The 22,901-nt window shown below is 40.5% G+C and overlaps 1 long non-coding RNA gene across 3 annotated transcripts in view; it reads left to right on the plus strand.

Annotated features, from left to right (window-relative positions):
* The window catches only part of LOC130272602 (uncharacterized), a 44,707-nt gene extending 24,374 nt beyond the window's left edge, over positions 1–20,333 (plus strand). For all 3 annotated transcript variants that reach the window (XR_008843639.1, XR_008843641.1, XR_008843640.1), the window contains exons 2-4: positions 13,056–13,226; positions 19,263–19,389; positions 20,318–20,333. This is a non-coding gene — a long non-coding RNA (uncharacterized LOC130272602). The remainder of the gene's footprint in view (positions 1–13,055; positions 13,227–19,262; positions 19,390–20,317) is intronic.
* Positions 20,334–22,901: the final 2,568 nt, after the last annotated feature.

Consider the following 22,901-nt stretch of genomic DNA (forward strand, 5'->3'; position numbering starts at 1 on the left):
CCAAATGGGATTTGCACTAGTGTGACAATGAGCAAAAAAGGTTGCCAGCGGAGTTCCCCTTTTAAGCAGAGGTTCCCCAACAGGGTGCCTCCAGCAGTTGCAAGACACACGGACTGAACTTATAGCCCTTTTAATACTGCAGTTAGTTGCTTGAAGGAACTTAAGTTTTACACTGGAGTACCCCTTTTAACCAGCGGTCCCCTCCCAACCAGGGTGCCTCCAGCTGTTGCAAGACACACAGACTGAACTTATAGCCCTTTTAATACTGTAGTTAGTTGCTTGAAGGAACTTAAGTTTTACACTGGAGTACCCCTTTTAACCAGCGGTTCCCTCCCAACCAGGGTACCTCAAGCTGTTGCAAGACACACAGACTGAACTTATAGCCCTTTTAATACTGTAGTTAGTTGCTTGAAGGAACTTAAGTTTTACACTGGAGTACCCCTTTTAACCAGCGGTTCCCTCCCAACCAGGGTGCCTCCAGCTGTTGCAAGACACACGGACTGATATTTGAGCCCTAAAAAGGGCTTTTTGGGTGCTGTCCTTAAAGCAGATGTTAGACTAGTGCTATAGGAGTAAAGTGGACCCTGAATACACCACCTAGCAGCAACCAAGCTATTGCTTTCCCTATTACAGCAGGAGCAGCTTCTCTGTCCCTCAACTTTCCAAGCCTGCAGCATGCTGAATGAAGGTAAAATGGCGTCCGTGCAGGAGGTAGGAGGGTCTGGAAGGGAGGGACTGCTGCTGATTGGCTGTAATGTGTCTGCTGACTTTGACTCACAGGGTTAAAGTTTACCGCAATGTTAAAGTGTAGGGGGCGAATCGAACTTCACATTTGTTCGCCTGGCGATGCGAACGCGAACATGCTAAGTTCGCTGGGAACTGTTTGCCGGCGAACAATTCGTGACATCTCTACCAATAATCTGTGAGAGAGTGCAATTTTGGGTTTAGTACACAGTGACTGTGTGCTGCAGCACTGTTGTGTACTGCTGGTGTGCAAAAATATACATATTTTTAAGTGCACTGTAGCACTTTTTTTTCCCCTCATAAGTGCATACCACATACGTACATCTAAGTAGTGTACTATTTTGTACCTGTTAATCTGTCAATGGTGCTAGATACTGTGAAAGGACAGCCAATAGTCCCCACATACTGGTGTTCTAGACAAATACTTCTTTAAGCATAGTGAAGTGTGTTGCACTCCCCACATAAACGCAATAAGTATGTCAGGCAAAGAAGCGCCAGGACGTGTACAGAGGAGTGGCAGAGGCCTAAATTCATCCGGCGCAGGAAGAGGTTGGAGCATACTAGGGGCATGTGGCAGCCGGAGTCACAGCGAGAGGTCTGAGCTCCCGGTGTCAGCTAGCAGTTATGTCTCAACCAGCAACCCAGCAGCCTTGATTGATCGGTTCACTCGGTCATCCACTTCATCCCAAGCGACATCCGACACCCCAGTCAATAGCCGGTGGGTTCCTCAGACTCAATTCTCAGTTGGCATGGCCCTCATGCTGCTGCTGCCACCTCCAGGCTCTGTCATTGTGCTGCTCTATGGTCTCCTCATGCTAATGCTACCACCTCCAGGCTCTGTCATTGTGTCGCCATATGGTCTCCTCATGCTGATGCTGTCACCTCCAGGCTCTCTCATTGTGCTGCTCTATGGTCTCCTCATGTTAATGCAACCACCTCAACGCTCTGTCATTGTGCCACCATATGGTCTCCTCATGCTGATGCTACCATTTCCACACTCTGTCATTGTGCCACCATATGCTGATGCTACCACCTCCAGGCACTGTCATTGTGCCGCCATATGGTCTCCTCATGCTGATGCTGCCACCTCCAGGCTCTGTCATTTTACTGCTCTATGGTCTCCTCATGCTAATGCTACCACCTCCAGGCTCTGTCATTGTGCCGCCATATAGTCTCCTCATGCTGATGCTGTCATCTCAAGGCTCTCTCATTGTGCTGCTCTATGGTCTCCTCATGCTAATGCTACCACCTTCATGCTCTGTCATTGTGCCACCATATGGTCTCCTCAAGCTGATGCTATCCCCTCAAGGCTCTGTCATTGTGCCGCCATATGGTCTCCTCATGCTGATGCTGCCACCTCCAGGTTCTCTAAGTGTGCGGCTCTATGGTCTCCTCATGCTAATGCTACCATCTCCATGCTCTGTCATTATGCCACCATATGGTTTCCTCATGCTGATGCTACCACCTCCAGGCACTGTCAGTGTGCCGCCATATGGTCTACTCATGCTAATGCTGCCACCTCCAGGCTCTCTAATTGTGCTGCTCTATGGTCTCCTCATGCTGATGATGCCACCTCCAGGCTCTCTCATTGTGCTGCTCTATGGTCTCCTCATGCTGATGCTACCAACTCCAGGCTCTCTCATTGTGCTGCCATGAATACTGCAAAACATAATTAAGGTGCTGGTTCCAGGTTTCAAAAATTCCTCTGCATTAGACCACAAGTAAGTATTGAGCATATGCATTAGCTAAAACTTTTCTTAGGATAAAATATATGGACCCAATTTTTCTTTTTTAAATCCAACAAAAGGAAAGGTGGGTAAAAAACACCTTGTGCCACCAATATCACCTAATACTTATGTGATGCAAAGACCTCTAAAAGGTGGAAGGGAACAGCGTATGGTCCATTGTAACAGGTGTGGGTAAAAACTTCCCCTGTAAGGCCCTACTCTCACATTATTAATTCCCTTCTTGGCAAGTGTTACTCATCCTAAAAAGGGCAGCCTCACACAGGAACCTCTCCCTGTTTCCAACTAAAAAACATTTCCCCCACCTTCGTCACCAGGTACTGGTATAAACACCCACCACCCCACTCTACCAAAGTGTACCAAAGTGCAAGGCAGCACCGACGTGTGGAGCTGTAACTATGGTCAGGAACAATACATGCCATTTATGGCCCACTGAGTGAATGTGGTTCCTGCACAGCCACAACAGCAACTTGGACAGGGCACACCCCTTCCGCCTCCACACTCTCATGCCGTTGACAGTGTGCGACTCTGCCTCCTCATCCTCCACCATGTCTCATAGTCACCCCAAGGAGAGGTGTGGTGACCGACCTTTGTGAAGATTAATCAGGCATGGATCAGCCAGGATTTCCAACCACCAATGCCTGATGCATCAGAGTAGATTGACCATGGTGCCACACCAGAACTTCATAAATATGCATAGTTCTAAACAGATTTAAGGTGCTGCTCCCCAGTTGCAAACATTCCTCCACATGAGACCTTTTTTCTCTCACCTTCATCACCGGGTACTGGTTTTGCCACCCACCGCACCACTCCGGGTCACTTTCAGGATGCCTGATGCTGCTGCTGCCACCTCCAGGCTGTCTCATTCAGCCACTATATGGTCTCCTCATGCTTCACCACCTTCAGGCTGTGCCATTCAGCCACTATATGGTCTCCTCATGCATCAGCCAACTCCAGGCTGTGCCATTCAGCCACTATATGGTCTCCTCATGCATCATGCAACTCCAGGCTGTGCCATTCAGCCACTATATGGTCTCCTCATGGTTCAGCCACCTCCAGGTGGTGCCATTCAGACACTATATGGTCTCCTCATGCTGCCACAAATTCCAGGCTGTGCCATTCAGCCACTATATGTTCTACTCATGCTGCCGCTAACTCCAGGCTGTGCCTTTCAGCCACTATATGGTCTCCTCATGCTGCCACAAACTCCAGGCGGTCATTCAGCCACTATTTACTCTCCTCATACTGATGCCACCTTCAGGCTCTGTCATTGTGCTGCCATGCGACATGTGGCTCCTTGTTAGATTTGGTCCTTTGTAACCACACACCGGGGCCCGGGACATTAAAACTTTGGAGTGTCATCTTATATTTCAAATTTAAAAATCTTCAATTTCAATTTTAAAATGATTCTTTAATCTTAGGGATTATGAACCCTTATTGTCTACTCATGCTGCCATCAGCTCCAGGCTGTGCCATTCAGCCACTATGTAGTTTACTAATGCTGCTGGGCCTGGGACATTACATAAAATATTTTATGGTAGCACTAGCAACCATAAATCTTCAATTTCAATTTTAAAATTAATCTTTTAATCTTAGGGATTGTGAAGCCCTATTGTCTACTCATGCTGCCGCCAGCTCCAGGCTGTGTTATTGTGCCACCATATGGTTTCCTTATGCTGTTGGCACCTTAAACTAAACTGTTAACATTTTAATATATGTAAAATCTTCAATTAAAAATTTCAAAAATATTGTTAATCTTCTCTATTGTGAGGCTATGGTCTTGTCAGATTGGGTCGCTCTGCTACCATATAGTCTCCTCAGGCTGCCGCCGATTCCAGGCTGTGTCATTCTGCCAGATTATGGTCTCCTCATGCTGCTGCCACCTCCAGGCTCTGTCATTGTGCCATCATGTGACTCCTTGTTAGTTTAGGTTTTGTGGTCATACAGTATTAGTTCAAAGAAAACACCTGGACATTAAACTTGGGAATCTAATATAAATCTTAAATTAAAATTTAAAAAAATCGATGATATTACCTGTGGAATTATCACAAGAATCCAATGAAACACCTTGGAGCGATAACAATGAACCATAACTGATTAAATGAAACATTCACACTTACATAGTCAAGGGGGCACTGAGAGGCAGGTGCTGGAACAGGTGGTATCTCGCCTGGCAGAGGACCTCATTAAAGTATTGAATGGAACGTTGCTATTTAGTTTATAATAACTTTTTTTTTATATTCTCAACTGCTAAGCTTCTGACATCTTATGGTATAGGCATCAGAGTCTATAGATGACTAATCTAACACAGCTAGACACCTATATAAATTCAGTGGTAATGATTAACAGTCATGATCTTTGAACAATTAAAGTTATTATGTAGGTGTCAAAGGATATAGACATTTTATAAAATACAATAGACAGTATATAAAATTATACATTCCTTTGCCAATTCACCTATGTTACTGTGATCAACATTGAATACTTAAATCTTTGTATTCCAATCTGGAATTATGCAAAAGGTACCAAAGTGCATTTGGCTGTATTAGTGGTGCATACACACATCTCCCAGCATGTAACAGCAGCATGAAGGGATAAGGGATGATGTCATGTCTACATCAGTGAGTTTGAGGTTAATACAGACTGGAGATGCACAGTGTCTCAGGATGTGAAATGAGACAGGAGTATCAGTCTTCCTAAGGATTATCATCCAGAAATGTACATAGCCTTTATTTGCATGACTCTCATAAACAGCCAAAGAGCATCTATGAAGTAGAAAAAGGACTTGCGTAAGAAGGACAACATCTGTATGCACATGTGTTTGCTAGGAGGCATTCTGCATAGCTGAGAAACTGGGAAACAGGCCAAATTTTAAAACATTTCCTCCCTCTATTCATTAAAGGATTTAATCATTTTTGTGGAGTCAAAAACATGTAGAAAGGAAGGGTTATAACATTTCAAGAAGACACAGAATGGGAGTTTTTAGTTTTCCTCATTGAAAAGTTAATTGATGGTTCCGTGAAAGCTCTCAATCTGTTTGATTCTGTTTTGGAATTCTGCAAGATTTCTAAAGTATGTGTGTATATATATATATTCCTTAGATTTACTATTTTTAGATACCAATAATGGTTACACATGTATAATCTTTGTTGCATAATCAAAACATTTTACTTTCACAACATTGTTTCACAACCAAAGACTTGTAGACTATGAAAAGTTGTAACAAGTGTTGATGTATGTTGAGAACCAGTCAATTTGTAAGGGAAAACAGAGAAGAATATTTTTTCCCTAAACTCAGGGAATATATGTATATATATATATATATATATATATATATATATATATATATATATATATACAGTACAGACAAAAAGTTTGGACACACCTTCTCATTCAAAGAGTTTTCTTTATTTTCATGACTATGAAAATTGTAGATTCACACTAAAGGCATCAAGACTATGAATTAACACGTGGAATTATAGACATAACAAAAAAGTGTGAAACAACTGAAAATATGTCATATTCTAGGTGGAGAGTGTCCCCAAGTGCAGTCACAAAAACCATCAAGAGCTTCAAAGAAACTGGCTCACATGTGGACCGCCCCAGAAACGAAGACCAAGAGTCACCTCTGCTGCAGAGGATAAGTTCATCCGAGTCACCAGCCTCAGAAATCGCAGGTCAACAGCAGCTCAGATTAGAGACCAGGTCAATGCCACACAGAGTTCTAGCAGCAGACACATCTCTAGAACAACTGTTAAGAGGAGATGGTGTGAATCAGTCCTTCATGGTAGAATATCTGCTAGGAAACCACTGCTAAGGACAGGCAACAAGCAGAAGAGACTTGTTTGGGCTGAAGAACACAATGAATGGACATTGGAACAGTGCAAATCTGTGCTTCGGTCTGATGAGTCCAAATTTGAGATCTTTGGTTCCAACCACCGTGTCTTTGTGCAATGCAGAAAAGGTGAACGGATGGACTTTAAATGCCTGTTTCCCACCGTGAAGCATGGTGGAGGAGGTGTGATGGTGTATGGGTGCTTTGCTAGTGACACTGTTGGGGATTTATTCAAAATTGAAGGAATACTGAACCAGCATGGCTACCACAGCATCTTGCCGCGGCATGCTATTCCATCTGGTTTGCGTTTAGTTGGACCATCATTTATTTTTCAACAGGACAATGACCCCAAACACACCTCCAGGCTGTGTAAGGGCTATTTGACCAAGAAGGAAAGTGATGGGGTGCTGCGCCAAATGACCTGGTCTCCACAGTCACCAGACCTGAACCCAATGAAGACAAAAGGGCCAACAAGTGCTAAGCATCTCTGGGAACTCCTTCAAGACTGTTGGAAGACCATTTCAGGTGACTACCTCTTGAAGCTCATCAAGAGAATGCCAAGAGTGTGCAAAGCAGTAATCAAAGCAAAAGGTGGCTACTTTGAAGAACCTAGATTATGACATATTTTCACTTGTTTCACACTTTTTTGTTATGTCTATAATCCCACATGTGTTAATTCATAGTTTTGATGCCTTCAGTGTGAATCTACAATTTTCATAGTCATGAAAATAAAGAAAACTCTTTGAATGAGAAGGTGTGTCCAAACTTTTGGTCTGTACTGTATATATATATATATATATATATATATATATATATATATATTAGCTGAGTACCCAGCGTTGCCCAGTTTTTCCTATCTTATCCTTGTGGGGGAGGAAAAGCAACATAGGAAGAAGTACTTGTCCTCATATCTCGCCCTCATATCCCATCCTCATATCCCAACCTCATATCCCATCCTCATATTCCGACCTCATATGCCATCCTCCTATCCCAACCTCATATCCCATCCTCTTATCCCGTCCTCATATCCCGACGTCATATCCTGCCTCATATCCCGTCCTCATATTCTGACCTCATATCTCGTTCTCATATCCCGTCCTCACATCCAGACCTCATATCTTATTATCATATCCTGTCCTCAGGTGGGGCTGAATTGTGATGAAGAGATTGCAGGCCGAAAATAGAAGGAGGCATGGTTTTGTGGAAGTGGTCATGACTTGCAAGCCGGACCAATGCACATAAAGGGTAGAAAATAAAATGGATGTAGCTTAAATGGTGGGTGTGCCTTTGTGAGATGGGGTGTGGCATGCAAGAGGGATGTGGCATGTGGGAGGGGTGTGGCAGGACTGATGCACTAACCAGGAGATGCAGAGGTAAGCTTGTGGACTAAGGCAATATTTCCCAACCCAGTCCTCAAGGAACACCAACATTCCGGGTTTTTTCAGTTACTCCATTTGAATAGAACAGGGAAAAAATAAAATCCTGGACTGTTGGTGTGCCTTGAGGACTGGGTTGGGAAACACTGGACTAAGGTACTGGAAGTCCCATAAACTTGCATGGGACTTAACACAAAAACCCCATTTTTCACATAAGGGAGTGGGTTAGGGTTATGTATATATTTACATTTTTATTTGACATTAAAGTAACATGAGTACCAAGATTTTTTTTTTTAAGTTTTTTCTTTTTATTTTATGTAATAGTCATCCTTTAAGCCCTTAAGGCCATGCGCCGTAAATGTACAGCACTGCATAGCATCACTTAGCGCACATCGCTGTACATTTATGGCGCAGCTGTGACACGAGTGCAGGAGCTGCACTCGTGTCATTTGCGGTGGGTCTCGGTGGCTGTCAGCAGCCGCGGACCCGCCGGTAATGGCAGAGATCCGTGGGGATCAGATCTGCCAAGATGGTGGACACAGGTGGACCTGCCTCCGTCCATCTCCCAGGGTCTACTGCACAGATCTGCCTTTCAGCAGACCAGAGCAGAAGATATCCAAAAATACTGGACAGTGCTATGCCCTATTCATAGAATGAACAGTATTAAAAATCTAATGATTGCTATAAATAGTCCCCTATGGGGACTAGAAAGTGTAAAATAAATGTTAAAAAAAAATTACAAAATTTAAAAAAGTGAAAAGAAATTTGAAAAAGCCCTTCCCCCAATAAAGTTTTAAATCACCCATTTTCCATATATTAATACACAAAAGCGTAAAAAACTATAAATAATAAACATATTTGATATTGTCGCATGCGTAAATGTCCAAACTATAAATACCTATAAATATGCATAAATATAAATATCATGTTAATAATCCCCTACAACTAACGGCGTAAATGTAAAAAAAAAAAAAAAGTGAAAAATTTCAGCTTTTTTTGTCACATCAAACTGCGTGAAAATGTAATAAAGAGCGATCAAAAAGTCACATATGCACAAACATGGTACTAAAACAAACTACAGCTCATGACGCAAATATTAGCCCTCACACATCCCTGAATATGGAAAAATAAGAAAGTTAGAGGCCCATACACATTTAAATGGTCAGAGTTCTTTATTTCCTTCTGTTGAGCACTTTGCCAAGTGATGCTGGCTCTGTTCACCTCTCCTCCATAAGATAAGGCTAGCTAAAGATGACCAATAGACTTTCTATGAAGGGTTCATCAGCTCTTGTAATACTTACCTAAACACTACTCCTCTTTTGTTCTCAGGGCCAATTTCTGATAGTTTTTTAGTCTAGTTCTGTGGCTGCAATACTGTCAAATAGAGATATGTTTAGGAACTGTTTAAAATTGCTCTGTTGAGGGTGGCGGAGGGGTCACTATCGGTTAGAAAGACCCTAAGCCAGCAAATCAGTTGACAATCCTTAATGATTAAGGAATGACAAATATAACTTATGTAGCTCAGCATAGTGTAGCAAAAATGTGCAAAAGGTTAATAACAGATTTATGTCCATCTTACATGAGAATTATGTTTGTCTTTTTCTCTGGCCTAACAAAACCAATTGCATCTGCTATCAAATTATCATTTCACATCTGTTGTACTGGATATAGACTTTGCTACGAAATCAAACTGTCCACAATTTGTTCATGGAGACCATATGTTTTCTTATTTTTTCGAGTGCCTAATTTTAGTAAAGTAACAAACAGGATGAAAAAACAATAATTATATATATATATATATATATATATATATATATATATATATATATGTATAATTCATTTTCGGGAGATAACTCTAGAAATCATGAAGTGTATTTTTTTCACTACTTGCACGGAAACACAGAATTTCTTTTTATCTATCGTATTTTTACAATTTCAGCTCCTTAATCCACACATTTAGGATAATTTTTGTTATTTTCTTTGCTTCCTGCATTAAGTTAGACTCAATTACTGGATTGCCCAGTGCTACAATGTCATGTTGTCAGCATGACATACTGTATAATGTCTGGGGAATAAGTCCTGCCTCAACAGAACTTTTCCCATCGTGCTCTGGGAATGATGGTAATAAAAATTGTCCTGCAATTTACTTTACTAGGGGAAATTTGCTAAAGTAGCTCCTCAGGGTAAAGACTTCTGGATAACAAATGTATTCCCTATACCTTTTTCAGATGATTAATAAGTGTAAGTGTAAATAAATAAATAAGTATATCTTCTTCCAACTGTGTTTATGGGTCTTCTTGTCTGCTGCCTCTCACCCTGCATTAACTGGGCACAGAAAGGGTTAACCATAGTTGTTTTTTTTAGAGTCATGAGGATGGGTCTTCTAGCCATATAGTTAACCTGCTGTATACCTATGAGAAAATACTGTTCCATACTTCATCCCCTCTCCTATTTCATGCCTGCTAGTATTGCGTGTGAGTGTTGTGTGTACTTTCAATGACACAGAAGAAAAAGGAACTCCTACAGTGACTAAAATGCCCACATGCCAGGCACTAAAATGAGGGATTTTTAAATTCTACCATCTAAAAACACCTTAAAAATAAGATATAGAGTAGAAACATGTATGAATTTTCTTTCAAGAGAACTGTATAGAATAACATAAAAAAAAACAATGTTAACATTTTTACAGACACTTTAATTCTTAATATAAAAATGTTAATCATTGTAAGTATACTGTTGAACATATACAGGCATTAAATTAATAATATCTAAAAAATGCTATTATATACACAAATCATGAACCATGAAACATGCTTTCTGGCTGATGTTTTGGTCACTTTTGAATGCTGGCGGTGCTTTCTCTTTACTGGTAGCATGAGACAGAGTCTACAACCCACACAAGTGGCTCAGATACTGCAGCTCATCCAGAATGGCACATCAATGAGAGCTGTTGCAAGAAGGTTTGCTGTGTCTGTCAGCGTAGTGTCCAGAGCATGGAGGTGCTACCAGGAGACAGGCCAGTACATCAGGAGACGGAGCAGGAGGAGCAGGAGGAGCACTGCCAGAGCCCTGCAAAATGACCTCCAGCAGGCCACAAATGTGTCCACTCAAATGGTCAGAAACAGACTCCATGAGGGTGGTATAAGGGCCCTTACAGCCCAACGCCGTGCAGGATGTTTGGCATTTGCCAGAGAACACCCAGATTGGCAAATTTGCCACTGGTGCCCTGTGCTCTACACAGATGAAAGCAGGTTCACACTGAGCACATGTGAAAAACGTGACAGAGTCTTGAGACGCCGTGGAGAGCATTCTGCTGACTGCAACATCCTCCAGCATGATCGGTTAGGCGGTGGGTCAGTAATGGTGTGGGGAGGGCCGCACGGCCTTCTATGTGCTTGCCAGAGGTAGTCTGACTGCCATTAGGTACCGAAATGAGATCCTCAGACCCCTTGTGAGACCATATGCTGGTGCGGTTGGCCCTGGGTTCCTCCTAATGCAAGACAATGCTAGACCTCATGTGGCTGGAGTGTGTCAGCAGTTCCTGGAAGGCTGATGCTATGGACTGGCCCACCCGTTCCCCAGACCTGAATCCGATTGAGCACATTTGGGACATCATGTCTCGCTCCATCCACCAATGTCACATTGCACCACAGACTGTCCATGAGTTGGCGGATGCTTTAGTACAGGTCTGGGAGAACATCCCTCAGGAGACCATTCGCCACCTCATCAGAAGCATGCCCGGGCGTTGTAGGAGGTCATACGGGCACATGGAGGCCACACACACTATGGAGCCTCATTTTGACTTGTTTTAAGGACATTTCCTCAAAGTTGGATCAGCCTTTAATGTGGTTTTCCACTTTGATTTTGAGTGTGACTCTATATCCAGACCTCCATTGGTTGATAAATTGGATTTCCATTGATAATTGTTGTGTGATTTTGTTGTCAGCACATTCAACTATGTAAAGACGAAAGTATTTCATACGATTAGTTCATTCATTCATATCTAGGATGTGTTATCTTAGTGTTCCCTTTATTTTTTTTGAGCAGTGTATATTTGTAAGTACATGACACATGAGCATAATAATTAGGTTTTTGATGATTGAGATATAAATTTAATACATTTCCTGTAGTAAAAAGCTTATATAACATATAAGGAACGATCACTGCAGTTAGCTTTCATTGTGGCTAGCTGGCTTGCCCCCGATTCTATCTCTCCTCTTCTTTGGTGTGCTTCTTTCTCTCTACTGTGTGTAGCTAGTCTAGCATATAGAATCCTGCCCTCACAATGTTTCTAAGAAATGAAACCTATTTTCTAACAAACACTATGATCAAGCAGTACACCAATGAATAGATCTATATTGGTGAAGAGTGGCTATGACTATGGACTATGGTCTGAATCAAGCAAACCAAACTGTGAATACAAATATAACCATTTTACAGTAAATAAATAATGTTACCTCATATACATAACTACTACCATAGGCTGTATAGCAAATTCTGCCATAAAGTTTGTAAATTACCCACATCTTATATATAACTAATGTTACCACATAGAATGTAAAAAAAAAACTCCATCACTCAATGCATTATTAGTACTATATGAAAAAAATAAAAAACTAATGCAGCTATACTGTTTATAAACAGTGTTGACTTAAATATATTATATATTATATAAATAATACTGTGCCACCTTACTGTACAAAACAATGATGCCATATAGTTTATAAAAAATGTTGGCACACAGAGTATTAATATTGCATGCCTACTAAACATACAGTTAATAACATAGTGCAAGTTGTACAGTATAAATATTTTAAAAAATAATCAAACATATATACTCCAAGCTCCTGCTGCCTTTCTAATGTCCCACCACTCACTGCTGCTTCATGGTTCCTATGACACATTGACCCCTCAGGAATTACCCACTCAGCCAGTTACTTACTGCAGCGCTGACACACCTTGACAAGTGACTGGCTAAGTAGGCAGTTTATGCAACATATGAATGGAACTGAGAAGCAGCAGGGGCAGCATTGGGGCATCAGGGGCAGGTGAGTATGCATCTTGACTTGTTTTTATGTTTTTTTTTCCTAAAGCTTAAATATCTGTTTAACATTTATATTAACTTGTCTTATGTTAACAAGGTTTGATTAAACAAAAATATATAGTAAACAGTAATGGATTAAAAAAATATGTAAATAAGGAAAAATGAAAATTGGTAGCAATGATATGCTCTATAAGACAGTATATCTCAAAAGTGGACTAAGTGTGGAAAAGAGGTTGTCTGCAGTGCAAAGTATGCTTTTATAAATAGCGTAGACAGCTGACTTCATATTGATGTGAAACATGTACTTGCAGAAGCAGACACAATAAAGACACTTATGGAATTCAAGCACATGGGACTGTTTTGTTAAACTCTTCTGGCAACTTACCACTAGAAATGAACAGACAGACACCCACTAGATGATTCAAGCTACGTTCCAACCACAGCAGACAAACACCTTTGTGATTCGGATGCATGTCTGTGAGGTGAGTCACCCAGGTATGAATACATTCTCTACAGCTGAGCTTACTCATTCCTTTTCACATGTAAAGAACAGCAGGATACATTCAGAAAGCTGATTCCATTGCGGCTTTCAGGACATATACACAAAGTGACAGGGAGCAGGCTACCACCGAAATTGGAATTTTCCCATTTCTTTATTGTCATTGTCATTGCACCATACATACATTCATTATGAGGCCACCAAAGTGGTATATTTATCAATGTTTTCTGTAACATCTTCCAACACAACAGCATTTCCAGTAATCCTGTAGTCCTGCTAGAAGGAAGTAAAACTTAAACATTAGGAGGATTTTACCGTAATATAAACAGTTTTTCCAGACATAGACAAATACTGTATGCTGAACAATTTTACATAGGAAGACCTATTTTATTACCTTATCTAGAAAAATGAGGGATAAAACTAACAGAAAATAATGTATTCCTTATCTTCTGAACAATAACCTTTGTATCAGAAAAAAAGAAATATATATCCACAAGAAGCAGAAGCAGCACTCCAAAGTCACAACAAATCGTGGTTTATTCACTCATCTGTGAAAGCGATGTTTCGGCTTATCAATAAAGCCTTTCTAAAGCTTGAGAAAGGCTTTATTGATAAGCCGAAACGTCACTTTCACAGATGAGTGAATAAACCACGATTTGTTGTGACTTTGGAGTGCCGCTTCTGCTTCTTTGTGGATATTACATTGGGGGTCGGTCTGCCCCTGAAGCTGAGCACCCATACGGATCTGGAATCCTGCATAACGGTGCTTCTTCCTTTTCTTATATATACATATATATATATATATATATATATATATATAGATATAGATATATATGTATAGCTGATGGTGTCTTTTATTAAACTGTTAAAATGTTCCTAATTACAAATGTTAATGGGTATACAACTATTTTCCTGTAAACCTTGGGAAAAATACTGTACATTAATAATCTAACTTAGTAACTCTACAGATCATGTTGTATAAAATACCCTTACTTTCATTGTTTCAGTGCTTAAAAAGTTGTTAGGCTATATTCACTTACAGTGGAATACTTGTAGTGGAAATATCTTTCACCATCCTATTCACCTTTATTGGTCTTTCAGAAATCTGTGGGCAAGGAATTGGAATCACCCCATTCAGATTATTAGAGGGAATTTTAAGTTACAATTCCTGCAAAAAATCTGCTGCTTGTGGCTAAAACTAAAGTCTCCATTAAGACAGTTGAACATTTTTAAAAAATTAAATGTATTTAAAAATAAGTGCTATTACTAATTTTATTTCACAAACTTACAGTTACATCCAGATCTACAAAATAGTATAAATGTCTTCTCCTTGGGGGATTCAAAGCAATAATGACCCAAATAATTTTGGCCTTCAGTACCAAGATTGTTTTAAAAATTTCTACTTGGCATTCCTGACAGTTCTGACACATCTATTTTAATATAAAAACAGTGGTATGAGGACTTGCTTTTCTCATTATGAGATGTAGAGAAGGTGCCATTTTGTTTCCTAAAAGAAGACGATATTTAATTTATGTCATGTTAAGGAAGAAATGTAGGAAACAAGCAATTCTGTCATTTTTCTTCAGTGTCTATTAATCATCATTAATAATTAAAGGGTACCTCTCATCAAAAAAACTTTTGATATATTATAGATTAATGTATGCAGAATAACTTTACAATTGCATGTTATTCAAAAATATGCTTCTTTCTATTTAATTTTCCACTTTGAAGAAATGACCACTAGGGGTCTCCTTACCAGTTCTTTGTTCACAAAGGAGAACACTCAGAGCTGCCAGCCTTCTTTGTTCACAACCTGTTTGGCTGTGAACAAAGCAGGCTGGCAGCTCTGAGTGTTTAGGACTCCAGCATGAGTCAGAAATGCTTGCTGACATTAATGATCGGGAAAAATACAATAGAAAGAAGCATATTTTTCATTAACATGCTTGTTAGGATTCAGCAGGCTGGAGGTGGATCCTCTGTGTCAGAGAAGGATTGGCGTGGACCGTACCGGTGGACCGGTTCAAAGTTGCTACTGGTATTCACCAGAGCCCGTCACAAAGCGGGATGGTCTTGCTGCGACAGTAGCAACCAGGTCGTATCCACCGGTAACGGCTCAACCTTTCTGACTGCTGAGACAGGCGCGGTACAGAAGGACAAGGCAAGAGCAAGGTCGGACGTAGCAGAAGGTCAGGGTAGGCAGCAAGGGTCGTAGTCAGGGGCAACAGCAGAAGGTCTGGAACACAGGCTTGGGACATACACAAAACGATTTCACTGGCACAAGGCAACAAGATCCGGCAATGCTGGGAAGGGGAAGTGAGGTTAAAAAAGCGTGGAGCAGGTGGGAGCTAATTACACTGATTGGGCCAGGCACCAATCAGTGGTGCACTGGCCCTTTAAATCTTAGAGAGCTGGCGCGCGCGCGCCCTAGAGAGCGGAGCCGCGCGCGCCAGGATGTGACAGCCGGGGACCGGGACAGGTGAGCAGATTGGGATGCGATCCGCGAGCGGGCGCGTCCCGCTATGCGAATCGCATCCCCGCCGGCAGTGTCAGTGCAGCGCTCCCGGTCAGAGGGTCTGACCAAGGCGCTGCAGAGAGGAGAACGCCGCGAGCACTCCGGGGAGGAGCAGGGACCCGGAGCGCTCGGCGTAACAATGCGTAACAATTGGAAAGTTATTCAACATTCATTAATCTAAAATATATCAAACATTTATTTGATGAGAGGTACCCTTTAACTATGAAATGACACTGACTTCTGTATCATCTTGATATACAATTATGTCTATTTATTGTCTTTTAAATGTAGTACATGGTGTGTTTTTCTTTATATTTTAAGGAAACTATCAAGCATGGTATCCCCTACTTTCTGTTATTGGTTTAATAATAATCCTTCATACAATAGGTTTAAGTTTTAATTTTAATGAATATCATACATGTTTAAACCTATAAAAAAATAAATCAGGTGAAAAATCCATGTTATTTTCTATTTATGTATTTATTTATTTTTAAATTTACTTGTTCTTAAGTTAATAAACAGCTTTTTACCATAAGCTTCAGTCTATTATTTTTGATGATTGTCCATTTTAGTTAATATTGTCAATCCCTATTAAATCATAATTGAAGAACATATTTTCTTAGAGCTGTGTTGTGTTGTCAATCTTTTATTCTTACTAGAAATGCATAACTATAAACAGTCAACTGGGTGCTACCAGTTGAGGCTGTGCCATTTCCCTGTCTGACACTATCCAGTCAGAACTGATGGCGCAAGATAGTGTAGTGACATGCCACACCCATCTGATAACACCTAGTTGGCTGTTTAGTAACACGTTTCTAAGAGTATGCACACAGCACAGGACTGTAAAAAAATATATATTCCAGAGTAATTTCATGGGGAATACAAGTATTTCCTAAAACTGGTATGCCAGGAGAGGCTACAGTTTCTTTTTCAGCATGAGTCAGTAATGTGTTGCCTCAAGCAAGAGGGTTGTTGTAAAACCACCAAAAGACACAGTACAAAACAAGTATAAAATTTTCCCAGCCTAAACTTTTCTTATAATTCTGGGACTTTCTGAAATTCTTATGCCAGCACATCCATAATAGAGAGAAGAAAAGGGATGGACTTGCAAGGGCTAATAAAGTCATAGGCCCCTTACTTTATAGAAAGAGAGATCAGTTATATTTCTGTAGTAAAATGGAATGGAGTGGATAGCCACAGTACCATGTAACATTGCCAATTTGCCATTGTCTAACATACCAAGCTCTTGTGAACTCATGATAAAGTCAGCCCCAGTGCCCAATAACAACTCAAAGCCAATTATTGGCTACACTAAGGCCAGGTTCACATGGCAGAATTTCTGCACTGCATTGAATTCTGCATGAAAATTCTACATGAATTTATAACCAATTCTGCTGTGTAAATGGGACAAATGAATCCCATGGAAGTGTATTGGCTATAAATTCATGCAGAATTTTCATGCAGAATTCCATGCAGAAATTCTGGCGTGTAAATTCTTACTGCAGCCCTACAAAATCATAGCAGGTCACAGTGTCTATTTCTAACTAGAACGTAGAATTTTGTGAACATTTGAGGACTCTGCATAAACTTCTATGAAGTGAGAGCACCTGAAATGTACTACCTGAAATGTAAGAATAACATTCTATAAAGATAAGATATTAACAAGTAAAATACACAACAAATCATTTAATATTGTACACAAAAGCAAATCCTCTCTTTTCAGAAATTGATAGCAAATCATGTCAAACTTTAAATGGAAAGGGCTATCAGTATCATATTATCAATAATCACCTCTGGGCCTAATTTGGGTCATTATTGGGCCTCTAAATTGGGTATCTTTAAGACTCTATATTAAAACAGCCAAATAAGTTAAAATGAATAAATAAATATAACCAACAAAAGTCAGCCATTTTTTCTTTATTCAAGCCTTTATTCAAGGAATAGTGATAATGCCATGTTAGAACAATTACTATTCTCCTATTTGAGGAGACTATTGATGAGATTAAATATTTTGACATTTTTGTTGTGAACTTTGCTCTTTTTATACATGAATGTCTTTAGATCAACCTCCTTTTCCCTGTTTCTCATAGAACCCTAAGGGCTGTGTACCATACCATGAATCCTCCAGGTTGCATCAATTGATGGTTTCTGCCCACAACCACCAGTGCCACTGTAAACCCTACCTTCTAAGGATATTTTGCTAGGTTACACCAGTCTTTTGCATATAATGGCCCTGGCACATCTGAAGCGTACAAATGACCACTAGCCCATTACCTTTCTAAGGCTGAGTCCACATATATCAGTTGTCTGGGATAGTTTCCCTCCAGCGTGCATCAGAGGGAAACAGATACAAAAATGATCCCATTCATTTAAAAGGGACAGTTAAAAATCATCCAGCTTCCCAATTTTGATGCCGGATGGTTGGACACATTGGACAGCATTGGACATGGGCACGCAGCTTGCTGCGTTCCCCTGTCCAGTGCCAGAAACAAAGGACGCCGTAAGCCATGCAACTGATGACAATTGATGCACGTTGTCATCGGTTGCGGCATAAGTTGCGTCAAGATTTAGGCGGAGTTCATCTATGCCGGATGCCAGACATATGTGAACCCAGCCTTACCGACATTTCTTATGACCGCAATCTCTAATGCAACAATGTGCACATCAACAAGACTGTTTTTCTGAACTAGAATGTGGTCACTGACTACTTCATGGCAAATACAATTTAAATGGTCAGACAGGAAATTTGAGGTTTTGTTGCACCTAGAATATAGCTTAAGCGAACTGTCTTGAATGTGCACACATTTACAGAAATTATCAGAATGTTGAGAAATAAAGTGAGAGATTTCCCCTCTGTAAAGGTCAGGTCTAATTATTTTTCCCACTGTGGTAGACATTTTACCCCAGGGGTTATGATATTGTTATATACCTTAGATGAAGGATTTGTTTTTATGGGAGACTAAAATAGTTTTCCACCTAAAACAGTGAATGCAATACAAGGAATTAACTGTCAGCTAAACAGTGGTCACAAACTGTGGCACTACCGGTGTTGCAAAACTTCCACTCCCAGCATGCACGGACAGCCAAAGACTAGAGTTCGCTGGGGGTACCAGTGGTCGGCCCCAGTGCGATCAGAAACGTATCCCCTATCCTGCGGATAGGGGATAAGTGTCTAACACTTCAGTACTCCGTTAACATAACACTGCTTCTTTAAAATTATAGTTTAAGTTGTACAAAGCAGGGTGGCCATCAGTATATTGTCACAGAGATCTCTTACAGTCCTGAATGGCAAATCTGTCCATGATCTTTACTCTTAGTCGTTACTTTTAGTTACTTTTTAGTGTTTTCTTCCACGAGGTACAGCAGAGCAGAAAAATTTAATTTGAAGTATTGTATGAAATAATTTGTATATGTTGGAAGCACTATGCAGGAATAATGTCCATCGTTCTAGTTAACCACAAACACATAGTACCAGATGGAGATAATATTTTTTGCTTTCACTTGTAGCATGTTGCTTGGAATCAGAAGTCCTGAGATGAAAAGCATGAGCAAGTCTGACTTTCATTGGGGGGAATGATGTCATAAAGCCATGAAACATCTGTAGGACATGGATCACAGTCTGACCTTTCTTTGTGTAAGTTGTGCCACTAAAGTTATATGTGTCTGCTTTGTAATCTGCTCTCTACTTATTCACTTTGTGAGAGGAAGCGTCTCGTAAGAGACCTCACAGTAGGGGAGAGGCTCATAGGAAACCATGCATCAAGACTTTACACACTTAAGAAAATGAGTAATTAAGTCATCAGTTAAGAGTCATGACTGATGTCAAACATCAGTGCAGCCACAAGCTCTTTTACATCATTCCAGTCATGATGTTATTATTAGCCAGTGGTTTTGTATAGTGACCGGTGTTACACTTGTGGTTGCCACTGGACTGAATGACAGTGCATTGACTACATTTCCTATGATCGATAGTGATGATTCATTATCATTGCATCTACTTCTAAGTTAAAAGATTACCTCCAGGAGTTATTGTTAGGGTATGCCATTACTTTATAATAGGGGGGGGGACAAACCGTAAGATCGCACACCAAAATCCTGAGAGTAAAGGGGTCACAAGACTGGTTCCCCCTCACAGTTTTTTTTTTCCTGGCCACCCACTGTGCAAGAAAGTGCAACACAGTGCCAGTTCTCTGTATGACTGAAGCTCTGCTGTTCAGAGAAAAACATAAAGGGTTAAATCAGTGCTGAGGCCCCTAACTTCTCAGGATTAGTGGTGGTCCCAGGTGATGGACTATGACTGATTGCCTATTAAAGTGATACGTCATCACTTTACAAATGTAAGCACAGATCATAAGAAATAAAAAATGGGTTAGAAAATCCCTTATTTCCCTTTAGTTTAATGTTTTCCTTTACAAAGGGGAATAGTGTAAGAGTTGACCCTGTTAAATTTGATAGGCAGATAGATAAAGAGATAGATATGAGATAGATAGGCAGATCAAAAACAATAATCATAGATACATAGAATGTGTCGGCATACTTAAACTCCTTCACTGTATTTGCAGCTACCACTTCTACAGGAAGGCTATTCCATGCATCCACTACTCTCTTAGTAAGGTAATACTTCATCATATTACTGCAAAAACCTGTGCCCCTTTTATTAAAACCTATGTCCTCTTGTGTTGCTTGGCTGTTAAAATCCTGGAGTTGACCACAGCACTCCAGTGAATTTAATCAAATGTGAACAGAGAAATGTGTTGGCTCTTTCTCAAAATCCTTTTGTTCATGTCACCTAACATCTGAACTAGAATTCACTTAATTAAGAACTTTTTAGGACTCTGTGCACTTTAGTATGTTATGTAGCCACCCATTGTGAGCTGCATAGGCTGAGGAGTACAGGTGAGAAAACTGTCTGACATTCATCAAATTTGTTTTACATTTTACACGGATTCAGATATGGTCCTACACTACCTGGGCCAGTTACAGAGCATCCATGGACGGCACTATAGGAGCATTGCCAAATACCTCCATTGGCCAAACAGTAAGCACTGATGCATAGCAAATAAAAGCAGGGACTTTTGTCATATGAGTCAACTTGCTCATCGCTACTGAGGACAAGTTCCTGTTTCATGGAGTCACAGAACATATCAGGTGATCTCTGCCCTTTCTGTTGTCAACATCACACGACCTCTTTTAGTCAATCAGGAGAACTGACAGAGATCATGTGATGCAAAAGTGGGAGGGAAAAAAACAAAAAAAGGTGCGGTGCGCTCTCTGGCGTAATAGGTTTTGTACTTCTTGGTTGAATGAAGAGAGATTTATGGAGGACCCACCACCACACCTATGCAGTGATACTGACCTCTAAGAGTATTGTGGCATTTTATGGAGTAACTCTGGAGTGGTGTGGGGTGGAGTGTTACAGCTTGCTGCTTGGTTCCCCCTTGTCCATTTTACCTAGTGCTGGGTGACGGAAAGAGCTATATAGGAAAAGGAAGTACAGAAAATGTGGGGGTTCTGTCTCCCAAGCACTACTGTAAATTATAGTCGATATGCCAATAAGTACACAGGATTCTTTTATTTCGTTCGTATAAAAGGTACAACTGGACAACGTGTTTCGGCGTGTTCTCACGCCTTCCTCAGGTCCACAGTAAAAATTTTGTGGCGTCCTGTGTGGGGATTCCTGTGTGCTGGCGTTGTCCAGTTGTACCTTTTATACGAACGAAATAAAAAAATCCTGTGTACTTATTGGCATATCGACTATAATTTACAGTAGCGCTTGGGAGACAGAACCCCCGCATTTTCTGTACTTCATTTTCCGTGATGCAAAAGTGGTTCTTTCAGCTCCTTCAATTTAGCGCTCCTAGAGTTCATAACTTGGTGAATGCCCCACTATTTTAACCTTACAAATTCTGAACCTAGGGTGGACCTATTCTTTAACATTTTAATCCCAATTTAGTACTGTTTTGTACTTGTTATGATACTCAGAACAGCTTTGTTTTGTTTCATTTGTAATGCAATACACAGGAGCAATCAGTTGAAGCGTGATATTGAAGATGATGGACTGCAGATGAGATGACATATTCTACTCTACAAATGTTCATGTCCATTTACCTTCAAAATCTTCATTATGGAGACTTACAGTTCAGTTTTCTGAAGTAGTTTTGATTTATGTTTTTTTTTTCTTTATTTTATTATTTGCCCAAAATGTTCTTGGCTCATTGTAAACCATCTGTTTTCATTTGTGTTTCTCCTCTGAAGTATTTTTGTAGAAATAGATTCATTTTGTTAATGTAAATCTATTTTCTATTAAATAATAAAGAAATAGGCCATATATTTTGTTACTGTCGACTAAGGCTACATTCAAATCACAATTTTGCAAAACGGTTTTGTATCTGTTTTTTCCAAAATGGGAAACAAAAAACTGATGAAGCTGTATGCAAAATTGTGCATTACAAAATCAGTGTACAGTTTTTATATCAGTGAAAAAGACAATCCACAGCTGTCCACAGACTCCCGTAGCCATGGATACTATTACTCCCATCATGGAACAGACTATTTTCCATAATGGTAGTAGAAGCTCCTCCTGTCTGCAGCAGTGCTTGTACTATTACTCCCATCATGGAACAGAGTCTGTTTCATGTTGGGGTTAGTAGTACAGGGGCTGAGGCACTGATCGCATCGGGTCTCACTTCTGAGACCCGATGCGATCATAACTTATTAACCAGGGGAGCGGATGGCATGCTGTGCCGCTCCACTCCCTGGGATGTATATGTCAAACTCTTCTTTTCAAATTTATATTCCCTGCCAAAAACCTTGATTGGCCAGCAATGAGTGGACATTCACAGCTATAGGCAAGGTATTTAAAATTAAACATCAGTGTTCATTCAAATACTGGGAGCCAGCCGGCCAGGGAACAGAACCCACTGCTGCCCACTTCCTTGACAGGAGGCAGCCCTCCTACTACTGCTCCCAATATGACACATAGTCTGATGTGAAATGAGATGTCCTAACAGCCCAGGGTGAGGAACTGGCAGCAATGCTGTTGTAGGATATTTGGCACGGTGGGAGAACTGTTATGAAGAGCAAACAGAAATCAATGCATTAAGGGAATTGTAGTGCTGAGCATTTCCTTAGCCCGAAATTGGGGTA

The sequence above is a fragment of the Hyla sarda genome, chromosome 5, assembly GCF_029499605.1.
Source record: "Hyla sarda isolate aHylSar1 chromosome 5, aHylSar1.hap1, whole genome shotgun sequence".
In the NCBI taxonomy this organism is placed as follows: Eukaryota; Metazoa; Chordata; class Amphibia; order Anura; family Hylidae; genus Hyla; species Hyla sarda.